Source organism: Saccopteryx bilineata, chromosome 4 (genome assembly GCF_036850765.1).
Source record: "Saccopteryx bilineata isolate mSacBil1 chromosome 4, mSacBil1_pri_phased_curated, whole genome shotgun sequence".
In the NCBI taxonomy this organism is placed as follows: domain Eukaryota; kingdom Metazoa; phylum Chordata; class Mammalia; order Chiroptera; family Emballonuridae; genus Saccopteryx; species Saccopteryx bilineata.
In genome coordinates this window covers 115,336,930-115,363,722 of record NC_089493.1, presented here as the reverse complement: position 1 = coordinate 115,363,722, position 26,793 = coordinate 115,336,930, and the positions used below count along the sequence as shown (strand labels likewise).

Here is a 26,793-nt window from a genome sequence, read left to right as displayed (position 1 = left end):
CTTCTGAAAGGTGTTACATTTTTCTCTCATCATTTAGAGTAGTCAAAATGTAGTTCTTTTATTAATGACTCCAAGTGGTTGTAATTAATGACAATTATTTCCTCAGTGCTAAAGATGGGCTTTATTTACTCAAAGAAATTGTATGCAACTACCCAGGATTGTACTACCCAACACAATCACATCCTCGATTAGATATTTGTGGCAACCTCTTGAGTTGTGCAATATAAAAACCGCACAACTCTCCTTGGTATTCCTTCTATCAAGATGCTAAAACAATAAAATAAAGTAAAATTTAAAAAGATTCTAAGAGGTTTTAGGACCATTTCACCAATGTGCCTCATCTGATATGCTTTTTGTGTTATTCCATGTACTTTTTATACTATTGCTCTTCTCACTGCCAATTTGTTTAACTGACACTTCTTGCTTCTTTCAAAAACTACCTTTACCCTTCTAATCTAGCTTTATTCACAGATTTAATGTTTTAACTCTTCCTATATAACTGATAAGAATTAAAAGAGCAAATGATTAGGAAAAAGGTTCTCCTGCATGCAAATTTATGATATAATTCAAAAGGCATACATATAAACAGCTAATTTACAAAAAAAAATGAAGTACGATACACCATTCGAAGGTGGAAAGTAAGGAGGTGAATAACACTTAGGAGGACTGGCCTGGCAAGGCATTGCAAGGAAGGAGATACAGAAATGACCAGTTTGCTAAGCAGTAAGAGAGGACATTCCAGGTAGAGGATTAGTACGTGCAAAAGTAAGGAGGATGTAAGGATATAGAGAGGGGCTGTATTTAGAGGATTATAAATCAATTAGCACAGCCAGGGCACAAAGGTGCCTTTGGGCTTGGGAAGAAATAAAGATGGAGAGAAAAGCAGAGACTCTATTCAGGAATACTTGAATGTCATGTTAGAAAATTCAGATCTTTATCCTATTGGTACTGAGGATCTTCAAACATTTTTAAATTTTATATATTAAACCAATCTTTTAGAAGGAATACTGTGGCAGATAAGAGAAGCATGAATCTCAAAGGGGGAGGGCTTAGTTACAGAGAAAACAGCAACTACATTGGTGCAGTTCTGAACTAAAGGAGGTACCAGTGGGACCACAAATGATGCCATGTTCTGTGTGCACTTCAAAGAATAAATAGGCTGCAGTTTGGGGTCACCATGTGGATCTACCAGGTCAAGACTGACAGCTGATTTGTTCAAATCATATACAGTTGTTATGTTTGTTTATTTACTTATCTATTTATTTATTTGTTTGTTTATTTACTTATTCTACTTGGATTAATTTAGAAGGGTAGTAAATTTTTTTAAATTCTTTCTTGTAGGTATGCCTCCACTTTGCATTATATATATTGAGTCTATGCTATTAATTACACACAAATTTAAAATTACTTTATAATACTGATAAATTGAAGCTTTTACCATCATAAAATAATCTTTATTTCTGTTAATGTTTTATTATATAAAACTTTATTTTGTCTCATAGTAATATACTTTCCCTGGCATTCATTCAGTTATTGAATATTATGTGTTTTCAGTTTCTTTATATTTTACAAGCTTCTCTTTTCAATAATAGCATGTGGTTATATTGTTTTTTCAAGAAAGTCTAATAATCTTTGTATTTTACTCAGAACACAGCCTGTTATTTATTTACATTTATTATAACTATTGGTATACTTGGGTACAAATATCTTTTCCAATTTTGTAGTTTCTATTTGTTTTGTGTTTTCTTTTTCTTCATCTTTTTCTAGATTGATGGATTACTTATTTATTCCAATTTTTTTCTGCTACAAGTTAAGAATTTACTCTTTTTCTATTATTTTATTGATTATCCAAAAGAATGCAATATTCATCCTAAGTTATCTAAAAACATCAATCAATACCTCTACCATCCTTTTAAACCAGTGGGCTGTGGACCGGTACCGGTCCATGGGCTATTTGGTACTAGTCCGCAGAGAAAGAATAAATAACTTACATTATTTCCATTTTATTTATATTTAAGTCTGAACGATGTTTTATTTTTAAAAAATGACCAGATTCCCTCTGTTACATCCATCTAAGACTCACTCTTGATGCTTGTCTCGGTCACGTGATACATTTATCTGTCCCACCCTAAAGGCCAGTCCGTGAAAATATTTTCTGACATTAAACTGGTCTGTGGCCCAAAAAAGGTTGGAGACCACTGTCCTAAACAAAACAAAAATCATAGAACATTTTCTTCCTTTTATTCCCATTCCAGCCTTTGTTACTGAGCCATGAATTTTAATTCTCTCTTGCTTTATTAAAACCTGTTGAACATTACTAAAATTTTATATCTGCAATTTTATTTAGAATTATCCAGACATATGTTAGCTTATTCGTCCTTAAATTCTTCTTTCTTTATAGACCTCGAAATATATGATCACTTTCCTTTGGCTTATAGTAAAAACACTAATGTTTTTAATAATATTTTTAGAGTATTTCCTAGAATTATCTTCAGTGAATTTTAAATAATGACTTTCTAAAAATATTTTAAGCTCATCTTAAAGAATATTTTGCTTGCCCTGACCAGGCGGTGGAGCAGTGGATAGACCATCACACTGGGATGCGGAGGACCCAGGTTTGAAACCCCGAGGTCGCCAGCTTGAGTGTGGACTCGTCTGGTTTGAGCAAGGCTCACCAGCTTGAGTCCAGGGTCACTGACTCAAGCAAGGGGTCACTCGGTCTGCTGTAGCCCTCTGGTCAAGGCACATATGAGAAATCAATCCATGAACAACTAAGGAGCCACAACAAAAAATTGATGTTTCTCATCTCTCTCCCTTCCTATCTGTCCCTCTCTCTGACTCTCTCTCTGTCTCTGCCACACACAAAAAAAGTGTGTGTGTGTATATATATATATATATATATATACTTTTTAAAAAAGTATATATATATATACTTATATGTATACATATATATCTATGTATTTTGCTTGTACATAGGAATATAGGTTAGTACGATCTCAGGATATTGACACTGCTTAGAAAAGTAAACACTTATTATAATTGCTGTAGATAAGTAAGCTCAAAATCTCACACTTTATACTGCATGTCCTTTTTGTTTCTTCCCACAAGCTACTTTTAAAATCTCTTTGTCTTTGATATGCTATAACTTCAATATTGTGTTTTCAGGTATGGGTTTTTATTATACCTATAGTTCGAGATTTTCTGGGTTTCCTAAATCTGTTGATTTAAGTCTGGTGTCTTTCATCTAGGTGATTTTTTAAAAACTCTCATCATTAGCTCTTCAAGTAATGTATGTGTCTTTCTTTTCTTTATCCTCACTAGAGAATCCTTTTCATTCTGTCTTCCTTGGCTTAATCTCTCCTTCAAATTTTCCATTTCTTGGTTTTTCTGCATTGTACTATAAATAATTTTTTCTGAGCTAATTCAGTCCATTAATTTTTTCTTCAATTCCATTTAATAGGCTAAACTCATTCATTGTGTTTTTAATTACAATGATGTAATTTTCATTTATGAATGTTTTGTGTAGCTCTTTTGTATACCCATTATACCACTTTTTAAATACTTTCCCATTACCTGCAAATGTAGAAATGCCTGTCCTTTATTTCTTTAAACAAAGCAATTATTCTATACTGGCTGGTATTTCCAATTATGGTTTTAAGGATGTTTTTCTCACAGGGTACTGTGTTTCTGTGTATTCTCTGTTAATTTTACTTCTGTGATATTCATTGTTATTTAAAAAATACTTATGGAATTACTTTGATGCCTAAATAATTGTTTCTCCATCTAGAAAGATTTGTGTCCATAGGCACTTATTGGCATCAATGTCTATGATCTCATTAATCTAAGTTCGTAGCTTGAAGTTTTATTTTACTCCTCTAGCTGACATGAATTTAAGCTAAAAATTCACATAAAAATCCAACTTGTGATTATAACTTGAAGTATGACTTCACACAACACCCCTAGCCTGCTAACTTCAAAGGCAGATTTGTCTGCACTCACTTGGGAGTGGGAATGTGTAGACTAGATTTATTTTCGTTTCTTTTTTTTTTCTTTTTTTTTATAATAATTTTATTTTTTTAATGGGGTGACATCAATAAATCAGGATACATATATTCAAAGATCAACAAGTCCAGGTTATCTTGTCGTTCAATTATGTTGCATGTCTATCACCCAAAGTCAGATTGTCCTCTGTCACCTTCTATCTAGTTTTCTTTGTGCCCCTCCCCCTCCCCCTTTCCCTCTCCCATTCCCCCCTCCCCCCTGTAACCACCACACTCTTATCAATGTCTCTTAGTTTCACTTTTATGTCCCACCTACGTATGGAATAATGTAGTTCCTGGTTTTTTCTGATTTACTTATTTCGCTTCGTATCATGTTATCAAGATCCCACCATTTTGCTGTAAATGTTCCGATGTCATCATTTCTTATGGCTGAGTAGTATTCCATAGTGTATATGTGCCACATCTTCTTTATCCAGTCATCTATTGACGGGCTTTTTGGTTATGAAAAGATGCTCATCTTCTTTAGCTATTAGAGAAATGCAAATCTTTTTTTTTTTTTTTTTTTGTACTTTTCTGAAGCTGGAAACGGGAGAGACAGTCAGATAGACTCCTGCATGCGCCCGACAGGAATCCACCCGGCACGCCCACCAGGGGGCTACGCTCTGCCCACCAGGGGGTGATGCTCTGCCCCTCTGGGGCATTGCTCTGTTGCGACCAGAGCCACTCTAGCGCCTGGGGCAGAGGCCAAGGAGCCATCCCCAGCGCCCGCGCCATCTTTACTCCAATGGAGCCTCGGCTGCGGGAGGGGAAGAGAGAGACAGAGAGGAAGGAGAGAGGGAGGGGTGGAGAAGCAGATGGGCGCTTCTCCTGTGTGCCCTGGCCGGGAATCAAACACGGGACTTCCGCACGCCAGGCCGACGTTCTATCACTGAGCCAACTGTCCAGGGCTAGACTAGGTTTATTTTCACTTTACTCTTACCCTGTGGATATAACCTTTTGAGTTTCAATTTCTTGGGGGAAAGGTTTGGGGTTGTGCATCCCTTGCCAGGAGGTGCTCTCAAAACTAAAGCTCAAATCTACCTATGTCAGTAAATGCCCTGTGGCCAAAAGTAGCATTATGGTACTGCTTTTGTATAAATTTATACTGGTATTTTTTAAATAAACACTAATGTTTTTAATAATATTTTTAGAGTATTTCCTAGAAATTTCAGTTCTTTGTATTGGAAAGGTTTTACAGAACATTTGGTCTATTATATGCTGAGAATTGCATGGTTCTGTTAACCAAGTGGAAACATGGATCTAAAATTTCAAAATGGGGGGCTTACTGCAAGCTACAGTTTTATTGAAATAGCTCAGACTAAGTATTAACAAAGAAAAATAAAATTCAAATTTTAGTTCTTTGCATATAATTAATTATGGGGTTAGTGGAAAATCTAAGCTCTAAAGCTCAATAAATGTATACAAGAAGAAAGATATCTGAATTCAGAAATCTGTGACACAAATATTAAAGTAGTTGCAGGCTTCAAAGAACATGAAGTAATTAAATGTGCCAAATGTCAGCAAGACACAAATTAAAACTGAAAATATTTGTTGTTTCTGACAAGTTTAGTATCATTAATGAATTATAGTGAAAGCACTTTTTGTGGAGTATATATTACCTGGGTTATATGTTTGGCAGTTAAAGAGATGGTTAAATAGTAGAGATCAGGAATGACAGCTATTTGTTCAAGAAAATGGTCTATCATTAGAAAAGATAATTATTTTTATTGATTCTAATTTCAAAATATATTAGTTTATACATTTCTCTCAGTCTCTACTACCACTGTTACCTCTCACACGGACTACTACAAATGTCCTACAATAGCCTTCTAATGCGCCAATCAATGTACTTCTTTTTTTGACTTTCTCTCATTCTCTTGAGATTAGCCAAAGGCTCTTTTATAAGAGAAATCAGCTCTTGGTATTCTCCTGCTTACAACACATTGTTAACTCACCCTGACTTTTTCTGGTGAAAGGCAGTTGAAAACCACTGGGTTGGAGAATCTTCCCAGAACACCAATGCTGCTCATTCCATCCCCAGTGAGGACACATAAGGGAAGCGACCAATGAATACACAACTGAGATGAACAAAAATGCTTACTCTTTCTTTCTCTTTCTCTCTCTCTCTCTCTCTCCCCCTTTCTCTCTGTTTCTCTAAATAATCAATAAACAAAATTTTAAAGTATTTAAATATCACCTAACTATTAAATCCTCTTCTAAGATGTTGTATTTCAGTTATGTCAGACATAAGTTCCATTCACAAAACATAAAAATTTGCCTCAGTAGATAAAATATACATCTCAATGACTATAATACAAGATATCATGTAATACAAGTGCTAGTATGAAAAGACAAGTAGAATAATTGTATAATTTATCTTACATAATTTATCTTCCAAACTTTGTACAAAAGCCCCTAAATTCATAATTTAAATAAGTTATATATTTTTGAAATTATTTATTGCCTTACAAGTTAGTTTTAACATATCTGTGGAGCCAAATATTAGTTCCTTTATAAAACTAATTCAAAATATTTTAAAAAGTGAACTATACATATAGACATTCTTACATATTCATAGAAAATATTTTAAATTATATTAAGAGGATATTAAAAATAAAATAAGTAGAATAATTTTTTAGATATATAATTCTGCAAATTATTCCAATTCCTAACCTTCTGTATACTGTCACTAATATTTTTCTGATAAATGTATTTTTTCTAATATGGTTATGTACTTTTTAATATTTTCACAAAATTTTCTGTAATTTTCTACACGGTTATATCATATGCTTAATAAAGTGGAATTAATGGACTCCTCAGTTGACTTCTCTGTCAACCAGAATTTTCCATGAAGAAATTAATCTTTAAATATTCTTCCAGAAGAACACCATCAAAAAATTCATACCAAAGTTGACATATCCCAAAGTGCTTTTGGAGATACAGTGAATGTGTAGGCCAGATCATTTTTTGGAGAAAAGTCAGTTTTTTTGACAGTACATTCATCCCTTTCCTGACATAATGCTTCCCAAAATAACAGGTACTGGCTGCAAGGATGCTACATATGTTAAGTAAAGGAATATGGTATCTCAACTGACAACTGAGACAAGTTTTACTTGAATGGTTTACCCTGGAACTAATAAACAGATAAGCATTAGTGAATCTGCTTTTAATTTCTCCTAAGGTGGTACCACATATGACCACGAAATAACACAGGGTAAAGTCAAGGAACACTTTCAGGAAAGTTACATTATTTCAGTAAGGTATTTAAGTGAAAAGGGATATATATGTTTGATATAAGAATCACATGTCTCATAATCACATATCTTATCCTACCGCATTAAACTGCTGTTATCAAGTCACCATTAGTTATCTGCATTTATGTCATTGAAAGTAAAATGACTTCAATCCTTCTTGGGTTTCAAAGATTGCTCTATAAATGCAATTAGTCAATAGATCAAAATCTGAGTGCTATCTTTGTCTACTTAAAAGAATCACTATGTTTTGTTAACTTTGATAGCCAGAAGAAGCTTGCTGAATTATTGTATCCCAAGTCAGTATTATTATACTGCAGTGCTCACAAACCACTGTTTTTACCTTAAGTGTTGGCATGCGACACAGACACAAAATAAGAGGCAGTGTAGAGATATCAAGTGTTTTCCATTCAAGAACAGTGTTACACATAGAACCCGATTATGCATAATGGATATAGAAGCCTTTGTTACAAGGTTGGTTTATCAGCTACCTCTACATCTGTACCTTTATTATCTGTACCAAAAAAGCATCTTCCAGGATTCTGTTTGAGATTAAGCTGCTCCCTCAAATTATAAAGCACAGGGATGCTTTGTGCCACCCTAACGACCACATAAAATGGAAGAACAATATTGAAGGCTGACAACCTGAGCTTCTGCCAGCACTGATCACAGAATAACCAAAACACATTCCCTGAAAATATTAATGTCAGATTTTCTTTCTGATTCTAATTTACAGGTAAGTTCTAAATAGGCTATTGAAGAAATTTCCAAAGAAAACCTCCTTTAAGAAATTATAAGTTCAACAAAATTATCTGTTGATAAGACACAAGCAGGTGTTTAGCATACTATCTTAGTTTTATTACAAACACTCTGGCCAATTCTTTTCCAAAAGCATCAGGATAAGCTATATCTGATTATCTAGGACTCAATTAATTTTTAAAGTTGATAGCTTTTAACATAACCAGTCAAGAGTGTCTGATTTTCTACCAGAGACTACTGACAAACCTTGATTAAGAAATAATGTTTGTTGTACATAGAAGAAGACATAGGTACTCAACTCATGGACCTGGGTTTTAAAGAGCATTTTATGAATTTGACTCCAATGGCAAGAGAAGTGAAGGCAAAAATTAATGAATGGGACTACATCAGACTAAGAAGTTTTTGCTCAGCAAGAGAAACTGATAAAATAAACAGAAAGCCAACTAAATGGGAAATGATATTTTCAAACAACAGCTCAGATAAGGGCCTAATATCCAAAATATACAAAGAACTCATAAAACTCAACAACAAACAAACAAACAATCCCATAAAAAAATGGGAAGAGGATATGAACAGACACTTCTCCCAGGAAGAAATACAAATGGCCAACAGATATATGAAAAGATGCTCATCTTCTTTAGCTATTAGAGAAATGCAAATCAAAACAGCAATGAGATACCACCTCACACCTGTTTGATTAGCTATTATTAGCAAGACAGGTAATAGCAAATGTTGGAGAGGCTGTGGAGAAAAAGGAACCCTCATCCACTGTTGGTGGGAATGTAAAGTAGTACAACCATTATGGAAGAAAGTATGGTGGTTCCTCAAAAAACTGAAAATAGAACTACCTTATGACCCAGCAATCCCTCTACTGGGTATATGCCCCAAAAACTCAGAAACATTGATACGTAAAGACACATGCAGCCCCATGTTTATTGCAGCATTGTTCACAGTGGCCAGGACATGGAAACAACCAAAAAGCCCATCAATAGATGACTGGATAAAGAAGATGTGGCACATATACACTATGGAATACTACTCAGCCATAAGAAATGATGACATCGGAACATTTACAGCAAAATGGTGGGATCTAGATAACATGATACGAAGCGAAATAAGTAAATCAGAAAAAACCAGGAACTGCATTATTCCATACGTAGGTGGGACATAAAAGTGAAACTAAGAGACATTGATAAGAGTGTGGTGGTTACGGGGGGGAGGGGGGAATGGGAGAGGGAAAAGGGGAGGGGGAGGGGCACAAAGAAAACAAGATAGAAGGTGACAGAGGACAATCTGACTTTGGGTGACGGGTATGCATCATAATTGAACGACAAGATACCCTGGTCTTGTTATCTTTGAATATATGTATCCTGATTTATTGATGTCACCCCATTAAAAAAATAAAATTAAAAAAAAAAGAAATAATGTTTGTTATTTTCCAGACCATCCTGGGAAAATTTTCTGACTCAAAGAAAACTTCTCACATTTACTCAAGTGGCCTTAGTTTGATTTCAAGCCATCACAGTGATGCTCACAATTCTGCCCCAGTTTATCTGTCTACCTTCTTACCTCCCTCCCTCCCTCTCTCCCTCCGTCCCTCCCTACCTACCTACCTACCATCTGTAGTAGGCGAATGATAGTGAAATACTGAGATACCTGATGTACAGTCTGCTCTTATCTCTATTTTTAAAAATTATTCACAGAAAGCTTATCTGAACTATCATCCAAAATTACAGCTCTCTCAAGTAAATCATTAAAGTATTCAGATGCTAAATGTGAATTTTTGGAAAAGGCTGGCCAAGCAAACAGGGCTCTATTTCTCATTGTTATACTGTGAGTCCATAGGATGAATCAGTCCCCTATTACCAGTGGGGCAATGTCACAGAATATCTTTGTGATCTATCCTGCCAAGATGTCACTGAGAATTTTGACATAAAAAATGTCTAAGGTAAAAAATGTTATTATCTACTATCTATTCATTATATTCTAAAGACATATGCTTTGTCAGGAACCAAAGAGAATTTAAGAGTCTGTCCTCTCCAGAGATGGCCATGAAGCTTAAGTTCCGAGCATTCCAGAGTATGGGTGAAGCAACATGAAACTCACCATATTTCATCATATTTATCAATTAAGGAAGGATTTACCTTAATGATCTGTAAACATAAAATTATTTTTAGGTGTAACATTAGTGTATGTAAACACTTTTGTTTAATTAGTTCCTAAATATGCATTATATTCACAACAACAGTTAGACTAATACCTCCTTGATAACCAAGGAGAATGAATGCCAGTGACATTTACTAAGTTCCTGCTATATGCTAGGAATTTTAACTTGGATTGTATAAAGTCAAAATAACATATCATCAGAGCCTCAAAATGGGCTCCTTCTTATTGATAAATCAATATTCTTATAATGTTAAGAAAATGTCTGTAGGACTCAAAAGGCGTTGAGATAGAAGACTCTGGGGTATGTGTGTGTGTGTGTGTGTGTGTTATAAATTACTGTAGGAATATGCTAGTTATTTAGGGCAGTGGTTATAGTATGTAATAGTGAGAGGAATGATAAGCAACAGTTCTGAAATTAACATCGTTAACATAATATGTTATATTATAAAATATAGTAGTAGAGAGTAGAGAATATCATTGGAAAGAAAAAAAATAGAGACCAGAATAGTGAGAACCTGGAAATTTTAATTCTGATGTTATGTCGGAAGTGAGGATAGGTCATGGAAATGGACATGAGCAAGAAAGTAGAATCATGGGATGAAGTCTTCTCTTGAAAAGTAGAAATCAGACTAAATTTTGTTCAATAAACCACATATTGGATTCCTTGAAGGTGCTTAAAGCATTTCAACCAACTCTCTGGAAAAATCAGTCTAAGAATACATTTCATAACCCTCCAAAAAGAAAAGCAAAAAGCAAAATATTGTCAGTGCAGCATTATAGCCATCAAGAAGATAATTACCAAGGATTTTAAGGCCCTGGCTAGGTGGCTCACTAGATAAAGCATGGACCCAGCACACCAGAGGTCACAGGTTAGAACGCCTCAGTCAAAGCACATACAAGAAGCAATCAATGACTACACAAGTAAATGAAACAACTCTCTAAAACAAGTTCGTGTTTCTCTCCTCTCTCTCTCTCTAAACATATCCCTTCCTCTCTCACTCTTTTGCAAATCAATTAAAAAATTTTAAACAAATCATAATTGTCCAAAACTAATTTTAAAAGGAAAAGCAGAATATTCTAGATGGGTAGCTCAGGTAGTTGGAATGTCGTCCCTAGATGGCAAGGTTGCTGGTTTTATCCCTGATCAGGGCACATACAAGAATCATCTAATGAAAGTATAAGTAAGTGGAGCAATAAATAGATGTTTATCTTTCTCTTATTTTGTAAAACAAACAAATAAATAAATAAATAGTTTAAAACAAAAATTATATGTAAATTGGCATCAAAGGGCTATCAAATGGCTGCGAGTAGAGACTCAATAATCTCAAATGAATAAATTCATTCTTTCAAACACTCTCAATCTTCTATCTTTGTCATTATGTATTTTAAACACTTATTTTTTTCTTTCTTCCCCCTTTCTGTAACCATAATCATGGAAAATGGAATGATAGGAGAAAGAATATGAGGAAGGACAGTGAGGCATCCTGCTCTATAATCTGGTCACCACACCCTCCTCATTCATGTCAACCTATGTCTGTCCACGGCCTTGAATTTTTTCATGCCTACTCATGCCAGTCTTATTTCTTAATGTTCTATGGAGTTTCATCTCCTTTACTCTTATTATTTTGCTCATAAGCCTCACCTCCCAATCTCTTAGTGAAATTTACTATTTCAGCATGAAGACAATATCAGCATAACAAGAAGGAGGAAATGTAGAAACATAGTTCTAATTAAGCATTTAAAAAGGATAAAAATAAATCTTGGAAATGCTGTAATCGAGTTGTAATTTAATTATACATTATGTATATTGACTTTCTACAGCTTCAGTGAACATTGGTCTTAAGTTGTATTTTCTAACTCTCTTCAAGATAGAGCACATTTCAATTTCTATAACATACTGTCATAGTGTAGATGATGTTTAACAGAAGTATGGAAGAGGGTTGTTTTTTGTTCTCTTTCTATAAGGTTTATTACTGTGTCCTCAGATTCATAGTGGTAGAAACATGCAGATTGTTCCATAAATTATGAAGAACAAAAATACAAAAATAGGGTCAAATAAAGAAATAGAATAATTGAAGATTTATATTTACTTTATGGGATGGATAAGATGACAGAGTTAATGGGAAAATAATCAAGTAAAATAGCATAATTCTGACACCACAACTCAGATAGCTACTTCCACAAATTTTAATTTGAACATAAGCAGCTTAATAGAAACTGAGACACCAGGGAAGCAAAGGTTAGATTTCTGACATATTGGCTGATAGAAAGGCATCCCAGGTTGATGTTCTATCCACTGCGCCACCGCCAGGTCAGGCTGCCTTGTTATGTCTTATGTAAGGCATGATCTTATAAAGAATCAGTTCTTGCTGTAATATAGGGTCGTTAAGAGCCCTCAGGTTCAAATCCAGAATTTATTACTTACTAGTCATATGACCTTGAAATATGTGAACTTAACTTCTTTAAGCTTTAACTTTCACATGTGTACAATGATGATAATAATAGTGTTTAACTCATAAGCCTGTTTTGAAAATTAATGAGTCAACATATATTAAGCACTGAATGAAGTCTCTTGCTGCTGTTCATTAGCCAATGTAAAGACTCTGTAGAGCACAAGTTCTGAGAGATGAGTTTACTAGGACATAAAATCCATGAGATCAAGGACCTGTTTAGGTTTGTCTACTATGATAATTCAAGTATTCATTAAATATCTCTTGAATAAATGAAAAGATATAAAAAGTTTCATAGTGAAATTTGTTTGGAACATGCTGCAGGTTTATTCTCCTCTTAGGAATCCATGTTGTACTTTTAACAAGGAAAAGATACTAAGAAGTACTATCAGCAAATAATAGGCAACAAAACCTGTTGACATTGGTTAAGAATGCCAAAAAATTTTAACTACTTTTTAGTTTCTGGTAATGTCAATAGTTGCATGCAACATTGAAAAATGTTGTCTTTGAAATGTTATATACATATTGTTAAAAACCAAAGATTTTAAATAATTTTTAGCAAGGATACTAGATACAGATGGATAATAAAATATACATTTTATTTGTAAAATACATCAAATTTTACTTTGTTACATATAGTAATATACTTAATAATTCAATTAGGTGCTAGAGAAAGTATTAAAAAATCAAACTTCTAGTTATTGACTTATTCTATATATGAAATCAAACACTCACACTCACGCATACACACAGAGAGAGCTAGAAAATACAGGAGCAAAAAATTATCAATCACTTCCATAAAGGATTATGGGATTCTGATTACAAGTATCAGAGCACACACACTAAATTAGACTTTATGCTCAGTAATTTTTTTCTGGCTACCATCTGGTCCTTCAGTATGAATAGGTAGTGTTAATATATTTAAGTTGTCTTATTGGGGTCATATAGCTAGATCTTTTTAATTATAATAAATGTACTTCCTGTTCTGTCCTTTAATATTTCTATTTAAAGTTCTTTAGAAATGTCACATACTTCAGTACAAATTTTAGGATACAGAATAATAATAAGGAAGATGTCCTCTTCTTTAGAAAGGTCATCTCTTGAGTATTATTCAAATTCTTCATGAAATATAAAAAGATATTATAGTTTTCCAAAAGAATAAAAAAAGGTATTCTCATATATGTACTTAAAATCAATTTTTTAATGTATTGATTTGTCCAGACTATTTATCAAACAGAACACTTGTCAAATTGCAACATCAATTCAATAACTTACCTCAATAGTCCCTAATACCTACTTTCTTTTTTCATTTATGTGCTAAGATTCAAAGCAGCAAAGTTAATCATCTATAGCTTGAATATGTAAATTATTTGGCAATTTTACATACAGTAAATGCTGCACACAAAAGTAACACATTTTCTCATGAAAAAGTAAGTGATATATGTGAGAACATTTCTAAACATATATCTTACATAAATAGTTAATAGAGTTTCCTCCTATGAGTGTTTCTAAGGAAAAAAATGCAAAAGTCCTTCATCTACTGGAAGAAAAAGGCAGTTATTTTTCTTTATGATGCAAGAACAAAATAGTTAATGCAACTGCGTTTTATAATAAACTTTTAAAATTGAAAGTAAACTTTCAAATATCTTTATTTATTCAGTACAATGGAATTTGCTAAGCCACTATCTATAATACCACAGAGTTCAGTATTAAACTCTGGGATCCCATTCAGAAGGTGAATTACAAAATGAATCTTCTTTATGTTGGCTTTTAAATATGGACTCAGAAAAATGCATAATTGTATGATCTAAAAAAGAAGTTAATCTTAAATATAATTTTTCTGTCAAACACAAAATAAGAGTTGCTATCAGCAATTGAGGTATATACATCATTATATAACAGAACAGCTTCCAGTGACAATGATGAAGAAACTCTACACCGTTCAAATCCTTGGTGTGAGCATAAGCAAAAAAAGAGAAAGGAAAACAACACTCCATGAAAATAAATTGGAATTTGATATTAGAAAGTGCCTAAAGTTATTAAAATAGACACTGTGACATTAAACCTGTATTTTTAAATACATTTTTATTAATTTTAATGGGGTGATATCAATAAATCAGGGTACATATATTCAAAGAAAACATCTCCAGGTTATCTTGTCATTTAATTATGTTGCATACCCATCACGCAAAGTCAGATTGTCCTCCGTCACCTTCTATCTGGTTTTCTTTGTACCCCTCCCCTACCCCAACCCCTCCCTCTTTTCACCCCCCCCATAACCACCACACTTTTGTCCATGTCTCTTAGTCTTGTTTTTATGTCCCACCTATGTATAAAATCATGCAGTTCTTAAGTATTTTCTGATTTACTTATTTCACTCCGTATAATGTTATCAAGATCCATCCATTTTGTTGTCAATGATCCAATATCATCATTTCTTATGGCTGAATAGTATTCCATAGTGTATATGTGCCAAATCTTCTTTATCCAGTCATCTATTGAAGGGTTTTATGGTTGTTTCCATGTCTTGGCCACTGTGAACAATGCTGCAATGAACATGGGCTATGTGTATTTTACGTATCAATGTCTCTGAGTTTTGGGGGGTATATACCCAGTAGAGGGATTGCTGGGTCATATGGTAGTTCCATTTTAAGTTTTTTGAGGAACAACCATACTTTTTTCCATAATGGTTGTATTACTTTACATTCCCACCAATAGTGGATGAGGGTTCCTTTTTCTCCACAGCCTCTCCAACATTTGCTATTACCTGTCTTGTTGATAATAGCTAATCTAACAGGTGTGAGGTGGTATCTCATTGAAGTTTTGATTTGCATTTCTCTAATAACTAATGAAGATGAGCATCTTTTCATATATCTGTTAGCCATTTGTATTTCTTCCTGGGAGAAGTGTCTGTTCATGTCCTCTTCCCATTTTTTTGTTGGATTGTTTGTTTGTTGTTGAGTTTTATGAGTTCTTTGTATATTTTGGATATTAGGCCCTTATCTGAGCTGTTGTTTGAAAATATCATTTCCCATTTAGTTGGCTGTCTGTTTATTTTGTTGTCAGTTTCTCTTGCTGAGCAAAAACTTTTTAGTCTGATGTAGTCCCATTCATTTATCTTTGCCTTCACTTCCCTTGCCTTTGGAGTCAAATTCATAAAATGCTCTTTAAAACCAAGGTCCATGAGTTTAGTACCTATGTCTTCTTCTATGTATTTTATTTTTTCAGGTCTTATATTTAGATCTTTGATCCATTTTGAGTTAATTTTAGTACAAGGGGACAATCTGTAGTCGAGTTTCATTCTTTTGCATGTGGCTTTCCAGTTTTCCCAGCAACATTTGATGAAGAGGCTTTCTTTTCTTCATTGTAAGTTGTTGGCCCCTTTATCAAAAATTATTTGACCATATATATATGGTTTCATTTCTGGACTTTCTATTCTGTTCCATTGGTCTGAGTGTCTATATTTCTGCTGATACCATGCTGTTTTGATTGTGGTGGTTCTATAATATAATTTGAAGTCTTGTATTGTAATGCCCCCAGCTTCATTCTTTTTCCTTATGATTGCTTTGGCTATTTGGGGTATTTTATAGTTCCATATAAATCTGGTGATTTTTTGTTTCATTTCTTTAAAAAATGTCATTGGAATTTTGATGGGAATTGCATTAAATTTGTATATTGCTTTGGGTAATATGGTCATTTTGATATATTTATTCTCCTATCCAAGAACAAGAAATATTTTTTCATTTCATTGTATCTTTATCGATTTCCCTTAACAATGCTTTGTAGTTTTCATTATATAGTTCCTTTACATTCTTTGTTATGTTTATTCCTAGGTATTTTCTTTCATTTTTTGTTGCAACCATGAAGGGGATTATTTTTTTTGAGTTTGTTTTCTAATGTTTTGATGTTGGCATATAGAAAGGCTATGGACTTTTGTATATTAATTTTGTATCCTGTGACCATACCATATTGGTTTATTGTTTCTAGTAATCTTTTTGTGGAGTCTTTGGTGTTTTCAATGTATAGGATCATATCATCTGCAAAAAGTGAAACCTTTACTTCTTCTTTTCCGATATGGATGCCTTTTATTTCTTTATCTTGTCTGATTGCTCAGGCTAAAACTTCTAGCACCACGTTAAATAAGAGTAGAGAGAGTGGACAACCCTGTCTTATTTCTGATTTAAGGGGAAAAGTCCTCAGTTTTATGCCACTTAATATGTTAGCTGATGGTTTATCATATATGGCCTTTATCATGTTGAGATATTTTCCTTTTATACCCATTTTGTTGAGTGTTTTAAACATAAAGTTGTGTTGTATTTTATCAAATGTCTTTTCTTCATCTATTGATAGGATCATATTATTTTTGTTCTTTGTTTTGTTATTCTACTCAAAGTCTTCCAAAAAATTGCAGAAGAAGCAATACTTCCAAACACATTTTATGAGGCAAACATAACCCTCATACTGAAACCTGGCAAGGATGGCACAAATACACACACAAAAAAAACTACAGACCAATATCTCTAGTGAATACAGATGCTAAAATACTATACAAAATACTAGCAAATCGAATATAACAACATATTAAAAAAATAATACATCATGATCAAGTGGGATTCATCCCAGAATCTCAAGGATGATTCAACATACATAAAATGGTTAACGTAATAAACCTGTATTTTTATTCAAAATAAATAGTTAAAGGTAGAAAATAATGCAGTAGAATTACCAGAAGAAATTCATGGCAATTTTCTATTTAAGTATAAAATAAAGAGTTTTAAACACAATATAAAAAAAATCACAGTTGCTTCTTCCAATGAGGGAATAATTGCTTACAGCTCCATATTTGTTAAAATGTTTTATAAAAAAATTTACTAATAATTTATATACTATAGTACCTAGTAGCAATAATTTATTCTTTGATTTATTACACATTACAACTGTACCTTGTAGTTTTTTTATTTGTATAATAATTTTCACCCTTGAACAGAATATTCTGTTAAATCATTCTCATAATTTATTGATTTGTTTTTCATCGTAGCTAGAGACCTAAATTCTCCATCAATCTAATACTTATTTGTGCTAAAAGCTACTATATAATGAGCATAGCTGTCAATTGTGTCACTTTTGATAAGTCAGAGGAATTAAATTTTGAGTTCTGCTCTAAGAAATAAATTGAGATAAAAATAGCTTCCAGAATTGTCCTAATGATTCCTGAGCAATGCATAAGGTTGATTAATAACCCTTGGCTTATTATAACCAATGGCTATAACATCAATAGCCCTTGGCTGTCATAATCACTTACATATTGAATATTGACAAAGGGAAATGAATGATAGATAAGTATTTTCAACTAAATGTTGTAAAATTGTATACCTAGTTCACCAATAACTGAGTTACTCAACTTGAGCTTTATTTGTCTCTTTAGTTATTCATTGAGGGCCTATCTATCTATCTTTCTATCATCTATCTATCTATAATTTGTTCTCATACAATAGGAAAGTCACTACTGATTAAAAAAGATATTAACACTTTATTAAAAAAAGATTGTTTAAATCTCTTTAGTGGTATGATGTGATGCATTCTTTTAATAAAATAGCATTCTTTATTAAACATATTTTAAAACTTATCCCAGTTATCTATAAATAGATATAAATTATTCAAAAGTACCTTAAAGTTTTTATTCCCCTTTAACAACTTTTACTTCTAGAAGTTTCATTCACTACCTAGTTAGGTTCTTACCCTAAAATACTTTACATTGAACAATCAATTCTAAATCCTGTGCATTTAAGTCACAGTTAATAAATAATATTTATAGGCCCTGGCCGGTTGGCTCAGCGGTAGAGCGTCGGCCTGGCGTGCGGAGGACCCGGGTTCGATTCCCGGCCAGGGCACACAGGAGAAGCGCCCATTTGCTTCCCCACCCCCCCTTCCTCTCTGTCTCTCTCTTCCCCTCCCGCAGCCAAGGCTCCATTGGAGCAAAGATGGCCTGGGCGCTGGCTCCTTGGCCTCTGCCCCAGGCGCTAGAGTGGCTCTGGTTGCGGCAGAGCATCGCCCCTGGTGGGCGTGCCAGGTGGATCCCGGTCGGTCGCATGCGGGAGTCTGTCTGACTGTCTCTCCCTGTTTCCAGCTTCACAAAAATACAAAAAAAAATAATAATAATAAATAAATAAATAATATTTATAATAAATTTTACACAACTATAACTTTTTTCTGTCTTTTCTTATATACTAGGGTCCATGTTGACTATTTAGTTTATTCTAGCTTGCTTTTATCTTCCTTCTTTAAAAGTTATATAGTAAAAGTAAAGAACTTAGGTTTGCCCAAAGAGAGCTCTGACCTTTGCCATCAGCATCTGGAAGGTATTTTATGCCATTCCTGATAGAAATGTCTTTGTTTGGAGTGCAAGCTGGCCACACCTGACAGCCTCAGTCAGGTTGTACACACACCAGAAATACCAACTCTGTGATGTGTATGTGCTTTGGTTCACACAGTGTTATTTGACCTGGAGACTGAGTTCAACCATATGAGTAATCACTCATTCAGCTCTGCTTACATAATGATGCCTCAATAGAACCTCTAAACACTAAAGCTTCCATAAATTTTTCTGATTGGTAATACTCCATGCATGTTACCACACATCAGTCTTGGAGGGTAGTACATATGAATTCCTTGAGGAAGACAATGGAAGCTTCACATTTGGAATGACTGTGTCTCCTCTTCTATTTACCCTGTAATAAACTATAGCTTTGACGATAATAGCTTTCAGTGAGTTCTACAAGAAAGTCTAGTGAATTATCATAGCTAAGGGTGGCTTTGAAGAACCTTGAACCAACTCTTGAATTTGTCAACAAATGTAAAGGTAGTCCACCGAGGACTGGGTCCTCAACTTTGCTAATTGACCAACTGTCAGATAGAAGTGCTTAGATAACATATTAATGAAAAGACAAACACAATATATATATATACACACACACACACACACAGATATAATGCAAAACATTCAAATACATCACACAGAGATAATCAAAACAATGGATTGACAACTATATTTCAAGAACTTTCTGCCAGTGCCATCCATGCTTTTTCTCATGCTCAAGCACTATAAATGGACTGTAATAGTTAATTCAAATTTTGGTGCAAAATAACCTTAAATGTAAGATCAAAACACCCTTAAATAGAAAGATTCCAGAACTGCAAGTATTAAAGCATTAAATTCATGTTTTGATGAAAAGGAAATAACCACATGGCAAAGCAGAAAGTGCATTTAATATGACTCTTTGTAATCATCTCGTTTTTTTTAACACAAAGGGTAGTTCTTCTAATCAGTTCTCTTACAACCTCATTTTCAGATCTTGCTCATTACAGATTATTTCTGTGTCTGCCATCCACATTTTTCAACACCATTATTAAAATGAAGTATTTGGAATTTCAAATTCCAAATTTAGCTTGTTTGTCATGGAGCAAAACAAAATTTCTGAAATTAAAAAGAATTGAATATTTCTCTGATCAAAATAGGAAGGTAAGGCCTGACCTGTGGTGGCACACTGGATAAAGCGTTGACCTGGAAATGCTGAGGTTGCCAGATCAAAACCCTGGGCTTGCCTGGTCAAGGCACATATGGGAGTTGATGCTTCCAGCTCCTCCTCCTTTCTCTCTCTCTGTCTCTCCTCTCTCTCTCTCTCTCTCTCTCTCCCTCTCCTTGCTAAAATGGATAAATAAAAAAAATTTTAAAAATAGGAAGGTATACTATTATATGGTAAGAATTATTTTATGGAAAGAATTTGAAGGAGTATAAATACAGATAAATTAGAACTGAAATTTTAAAGTAGAGTTGTGGTATATAGAGAAGCTTTATAGAGTTAGGCACTTGAAACTTGTATAAAGGTTAAATAGTGTCACCCCAATACAGTCCATTAAGAAAAAAAGAGAAAGGGGGGACCTGAAGATGGCAGCGGAGTAGGCAGATGCACAGACTACCAGCAATCACCACCAAACTGGAATACAAATCAATTTAGGAACAATTAGCATGAAAAACCAACTCTAGGCTACAAGAACAGCTTTCAAAAACCAAGGAGCAAAGAAGAAGCCACAACAAATCTGGTAGGGAGAGCACCTGAATCTCCCCTTCTTAGAGAAATTAAGGGGGGGGGGTGAGGCTCCAGGGAAAAGAGCAGAAAATACTATTTACAGCCACTTGCCTGGTGACCAGGGAGCAAGATGTGTTGAAATGACTGGCTTGTCTTCCAAGAGGAAAGGGGAGAGAGAAGGACAGATGGTGAGGGGCAGAGGAATGCAGAGGATGACCTAAAAAGCTGACTCATCCAGTGCTGGAGGCAGCCATAGCTAGGGAGGGACTGATCTTTCCACAAAACAAAACACTAAATTGCTTCCGGATAACAGATCTCCAGACATCTTTCCAGCACCAATCAGTGCAACAAGACACAGCTGAAAACAAGAAGTGGGAGGAGGGGCAGTAACTCAGGTCTCCATGGAGATCTGAGATACACCTCACCCTACTGAAGCTGAGAAAACACACTGCTCCCAGAGAGATTAACTGGTAGAAGAGGCCTTCAGAGTCTCAGGTTACACCCATCGCATTCCTGGATACAGTTTCAAGGAAGCCCCCTGCTGAGATCAGTAAACAAGACTATCACTTGTTAAGAAAACAAACAAATCAAGACTTCAAAGTGGCCCCAAACCGAAAGTGGATTACAAATAATAACTGATGCCAACCCAAGAAGACCTAGAAATAACACCGTTGAAAACTGGAGGAAGACAACATCAAGGCTAGACTCAACCAGCTCTACAAACAAAACACACAAACACACAGACATAATGAGAAGACAAAGAAGTGCAATTCAAATGGAACCACAAGAGAAACCTTCAGGAGATGAACTGAGTGATATGGAAATAAGCAAACTTCCGGATGTGAATTTCAAAATAATGATTGTAAGGATGCTTAGGGATCTTAGAATAACAATAAATGGTCATTACAAACACCTAAATAAAGAAATAGCAAGTATAAAAAAAGATATTGAAATATTAAATAAGAATTAGTCAGAGATGACAAACACAATGTCAGAAATGAAGGCCACAATGGAAGGAATTAAAAACAGAATGGATAGAGCTGAAAAATGAATCAGTGAGTTGGAGGACAACTGGAATGAAGGCATGAAAGCAGAGAAGAAAAAAGAAAAAAGACTCATAAAGTCTGAGGAAATTCTTAGAGAGCTCTGTGACAACATGAAAGAAATAACATCTGTATCATAGGGGTTCCTGAAGAACAAGAGAAAGAACAAGGGATAGAGACTGTGTTCAATCATATCATAGCTGAAAACTTCCCTAAATTAATGCAGGAGAAACCCTCACAAGTTCAAGAATCACAGAGAACTCCACTAAAGAGAAGCTCAAAGAAACCTACACCAAGACACATCATAATTAAAATACCAAAGCTAAGTGATAAAGAGAAAATATTAAAAGCTGCAAGAGAAAAAAATGGCTATCATCTACAATGAAGCCCTCATAAGGTTGACATCAGATTTCTCAAGAGAAACACTTGAGGCCACAAGGGAATGGCAAGAAATATTCAAAGTTATGCAGAACAAGAACCTACAACCAAGACTACTTTATCCAGCAATGCTATCATTTAAAATTGAAGTAGAAATAAAAAGCTTCCCAGACAAAAAACAAACGAACAAAAAAAACCCTCAAGGAATTCATTACAACCAAACCAATGCTGCAGGAAATGTTAAGGGGCCTGTTGTAAACAGATCAAAGTGGGAAAATAATATAGCAAAAGAGGAAAACAGCTTTAAAGAATAAAATGGCAATAAATAACTATATATCGATAATAACCTTAAATGTAAATAGATTAAATAATCCAATAAAAAGACATAGGGTAGCTGCATGGATAAGAAAACAGGACCCATACATATGCTGTCTACAAGAGACACACCTTAAAACAAAATATGGACATAGATTGAAGGTAAAAGAATGAAAAAAAAACATTTCATGCAAATAAAGTGAAAAAAAAAGCTGTGATAGCAATACTTATATCAGACAAAATGGACTTTAAAACAAAAGATATAGTAAGAGATAAAGAAGGCCACTATATAATGATAAAGGGAGCAATCCAACAGGAAGATATAACTGTTATAAACATCTATGCACCTAATATAGGAGCACCTAAATATATAAAGCAGACCTTGATGGATATAAATGGCAAGATAAACAGCAATAGCATAATATAGGGGATTTCAATACCACACTAACATCACTAGATAAATCCTCAAGAAAGAAAATTAACAAAGAAACAGCAGACTTAAAGGATACACTAGATCAACTCGATTTAATACATATCTTCAGAATCATTCACCCTAAAGCAGCAGAATATACATTCTTTTCAAGTGCTCATGGTACATTCTCTAGGATAGACCACATGTTAGGGCACAAACGTGGTCTCAACAAATTTAAGAAGATTTAAATCATATCAAGCCCTTCTTCTGATCACAATGGCATGAAACTAGAAATCAACCATAACAAAAAAAGTTCAAAAATTCTCAAACATATGGAAACTAAATAGCAGGTTATTAAATAACGAATGGATTAAGAATGAGAATAAAGAAGAAATAAAAAAATTCCTAGAAACAAATGATAATGAGCATGCAAAACTCAAAATTTATTGGACACAGCAAAAGTAGGAGAGGGAAGTTTATAGCACTACAGGCACACTTTAAGAAGCTAGAAAAAGCTCAGATAAACAACTTAACCCTGTATCTAAAATAACTAAAAAAAAGAGCAAGTAAAGCCCAAATGTAGTAGAAGGAAGGAAATAATAAAAATCAGAGCAGAAATAAATGACATAGAGGCTAAAGAAACAATACAGAGGATCAATGAAACTAGGAGCTGGTTCTTTGAAAAGGTAAACAAGATCGATGAACCTTTAACTAGACTCACCAAGAAAAAAAGAGAAAGGACTCAAATAAATAAAATTAGAAATGAGAGTGGAGAACTAACAACTGACACAACAGAAATACAAAATATTGTAAGAAAATACTATGAAGAACTGTATGCCAAAAAACTAGACAACTTAGATGAAATGGACAAATTCCTTGAAACATACACTCTTCCAAAAATAAATCTGGAAGAATCAGAAAACCTAAACAGACCGATTATACCAAATGAGATAGAAATAGTTATCAAATACTCCCAACGAAGAAAAGTCCAGGGCCTGAAGGCTTTAGAAGTGAATTCTACCAAATTCAAAGAAGAACTAACTCCTATCCTTTTCAAGCTATTTCAAAAAATTCAAGAGGAAGAAAGACTTCCAAGCTCCTTTTATGAGGCGAGCATAATTCTGATTCCAAAACCAGGCAAAGATAACACAAAGAAAGAAAATTATAGGCCAATATGCCTGATCAATATAGATGCTAAAATCCTCAACAAAATATTAGCAAACCGAATCCAACAATATATGGAAAAAATCATACACCATGATCAAGTGGGATTTATTCTGGGGAGGCAAGGCTGGTACAATATTTGCAAATCAATCAATGTGATTTATCACATAAACTCAACAAAGTAGAAAAACCACATAATAATTTCAATAGATGCAGAAAAAGTATTTGATAAAATCCAGCACTCATTCATTATCAAAACTCTCAGCAAAGTGGGAATACAGGGAACATACCTCAACATGATAAATGTCATCTATGATAAACCCAAAGCCAACATCATAATCAATGGGCAATAATGAAAAGCAATCCCCTTAAGATCAGGAACAAGGCAGAGGTGCCCCCTTTCACCACTCTTATTCAACATAGTCCTGGAAGTCCTAGCCACAGCAATCAGACAAGAAGAAGAAATAAAAGGCATTCAAGTTGGAAAAGAAGAAGTAAAACTATCATTATTTGCAGATGATATGATATTGTATATAGAAAACCCTAAATTCTCAGTCAAAAACTACTGGACCTGATAAATGAATTCAGCAAAGTGGCAGAATATAAAATTAATACTCAGAAACCAGAGGCATTTTTATATGCCAACAATGAACAGTCAGAAAGAGAAATTAAGGAAACAATCCCCTTCAACTCTTACAACCAAAAAAATTAAGTACCAAGGAGTATATTTAACCAAGGAGACTAAAGACTTGTACTCAGGAAATTATAAAACATTGATAAATGAAATCAAGGAAGATACAAACAAGTGAAAGCATATACCGTGCTCAAGGTTAGAAAGAATAAACATTATTAAACTGTCTATATTACCCAAAACAGATTTAATCATGGTAACAACACTGAGTTTGACATTATTATATCTATTAAAACACAAGGAAATTGAAGGATAGAAAGTCTGACTTCAAAGCACATACTGTTATGGATACTAAAACTGCATTTGCCTATGTTTGGAGCAGTTGTGAATATGTAATAAAAAATGTGTGCAATAGATGTCAGAGAGCTTACTGCCTAAATTTTCTTCTAGGATACTTATGGTTTCATGATTTACATTTAAGTCCTTTATCCATTTTGAGTTTATTTTTGTGCATGGTGTAAGTTGGTGGTCTAGTTTCATTTTTTTGCAGGTAGCTGTCCAGTTTTCCCAACACCATTTGTTAAAGAGACTGTCTTTACTCCATTATATAAATATGTTCTTACCTTCTTTGTCAAATATTAATTGTCCATAAGATGTGGGTTTATTTCTGGGTTCTCTGCTCTGTTCTATTGATCTATATGCCTGTTCTTATGCCAGTACCAAGCTGTTTTGAGTACAATGACCTTGTAGTATAACTTGATATCAGGAAGTGTGATACCTCCCACTTTCTTCTTCTTTTTTAAGATTGCTGAGGCTATTCGTGTTCTTTTTTGGTTCCATATAAATTTTTGGAATATGTGTTCTATATCTTTGAAGTATGACATTGGTATTTTAATTGGTATTGCATTGAATTTATAAATTGCTTTAGGTAATATAGACATTTTAATTATGTTTATTCTTCCTAACCATGAACACTCCTCACTCATTTGAGGAATCCAAGGAATAATGAGAACTGAGGAATGGAATTGAGACAGAGGAGGGATCAAAGGGACCAGAGGAAAAAAGGACAGAGGGAAAGGGGATGATAGGATGGGATAAACCTGAAGGGAAGGGGGGAGGGCATTACAGGGAGGGGGACAAAGGAGATGTTGAGGGGAATAGGGGGGAAGGGGATGCATTTGGGGTGACCCTAGAATCTATGTAAACATAATTAATAAAATAAAGAAAGAAGAAAAAAATTTTGCAAATTAAATTGCTAAATATTAGGTATTAGTTATCATAATATTGTATTTAAATATAAGCTTTTCAAAGCACGAGGAAGTGTTGTAATCCCAAAATAATGAAGAAAAGGTATAGAATGATTATAGAGTGTTAGAATCAGAAATGAAACCTCAGCTTTGAGTTTAATTAAGCCTCTATATTCCTTCACTTCAAAATGAGACACATGTCGTTAAATGAACTGACAGCAGGCAGCAGGCAGCAGCACATGAGGTGAAAACTAGATTTCTCAGAGTCCTAATTCCATGTTTTATCAGCCTCCCAAAGGAAGATGCACTTTGAATATCTGACTTTTCATGGATAATCTCCATTCAAGTATCAACAGATGGAAGAAAATAACATTTAAATCCTAAATAATCTTTGATTATTGAAGTAAACACAGTCTGATTCTCAAACTTAGCACACTACACATTATTTCTCTGTGACATCAAAATAAAAATAGGCTCATTTTTCAAAGTATTTTTTTTTTTTTGCATTTTTCCGAAGCTGGAAATGGGGAGGCAGTCAGACAGACTCTGCATGCGCCCGACCGGGATCCACCCAGCACACCCACCAGGGGGCGATGCTCTGCCCATCTGGGGCTTGCTCTGCTGCAACCAGAGCCATTCCAGTGCCTGAGCAGAGGCAACAGAGCCATCGTCAGTGCCCCGGCCAACTTTGCTCCAATGGATCCCTGGCTGCGGGAGGGGAAGAGAGAGACAGAGAGGAAGGAGAGGGGGAAGGGTGGAGAAGCAGATGGGTGCCTCTCCTGTGTGCCCTGGCCGGGAATGGAACCCAGGAATCCTGCATGCCAGGCCGATGCTCTACCACTGAGCCAAA

General features: G+C 34.4%; 1 protein-coding gene across 1 annotated transcript in view; it reads right to left on the bottom strand.

Annotated features, from left to right (window-relative positions):
- Positions 1-26,793, bottom strand: part of MDGA2 (MAM domain containing glycosylphosphatidylinositol anchor 2) — a 1,032,115-nt gene that overhangs the window by 158,326 nt on the left and 846,996 nt on the right. The gene's annotated exons all lie outside the window — the stretch shown is intronic.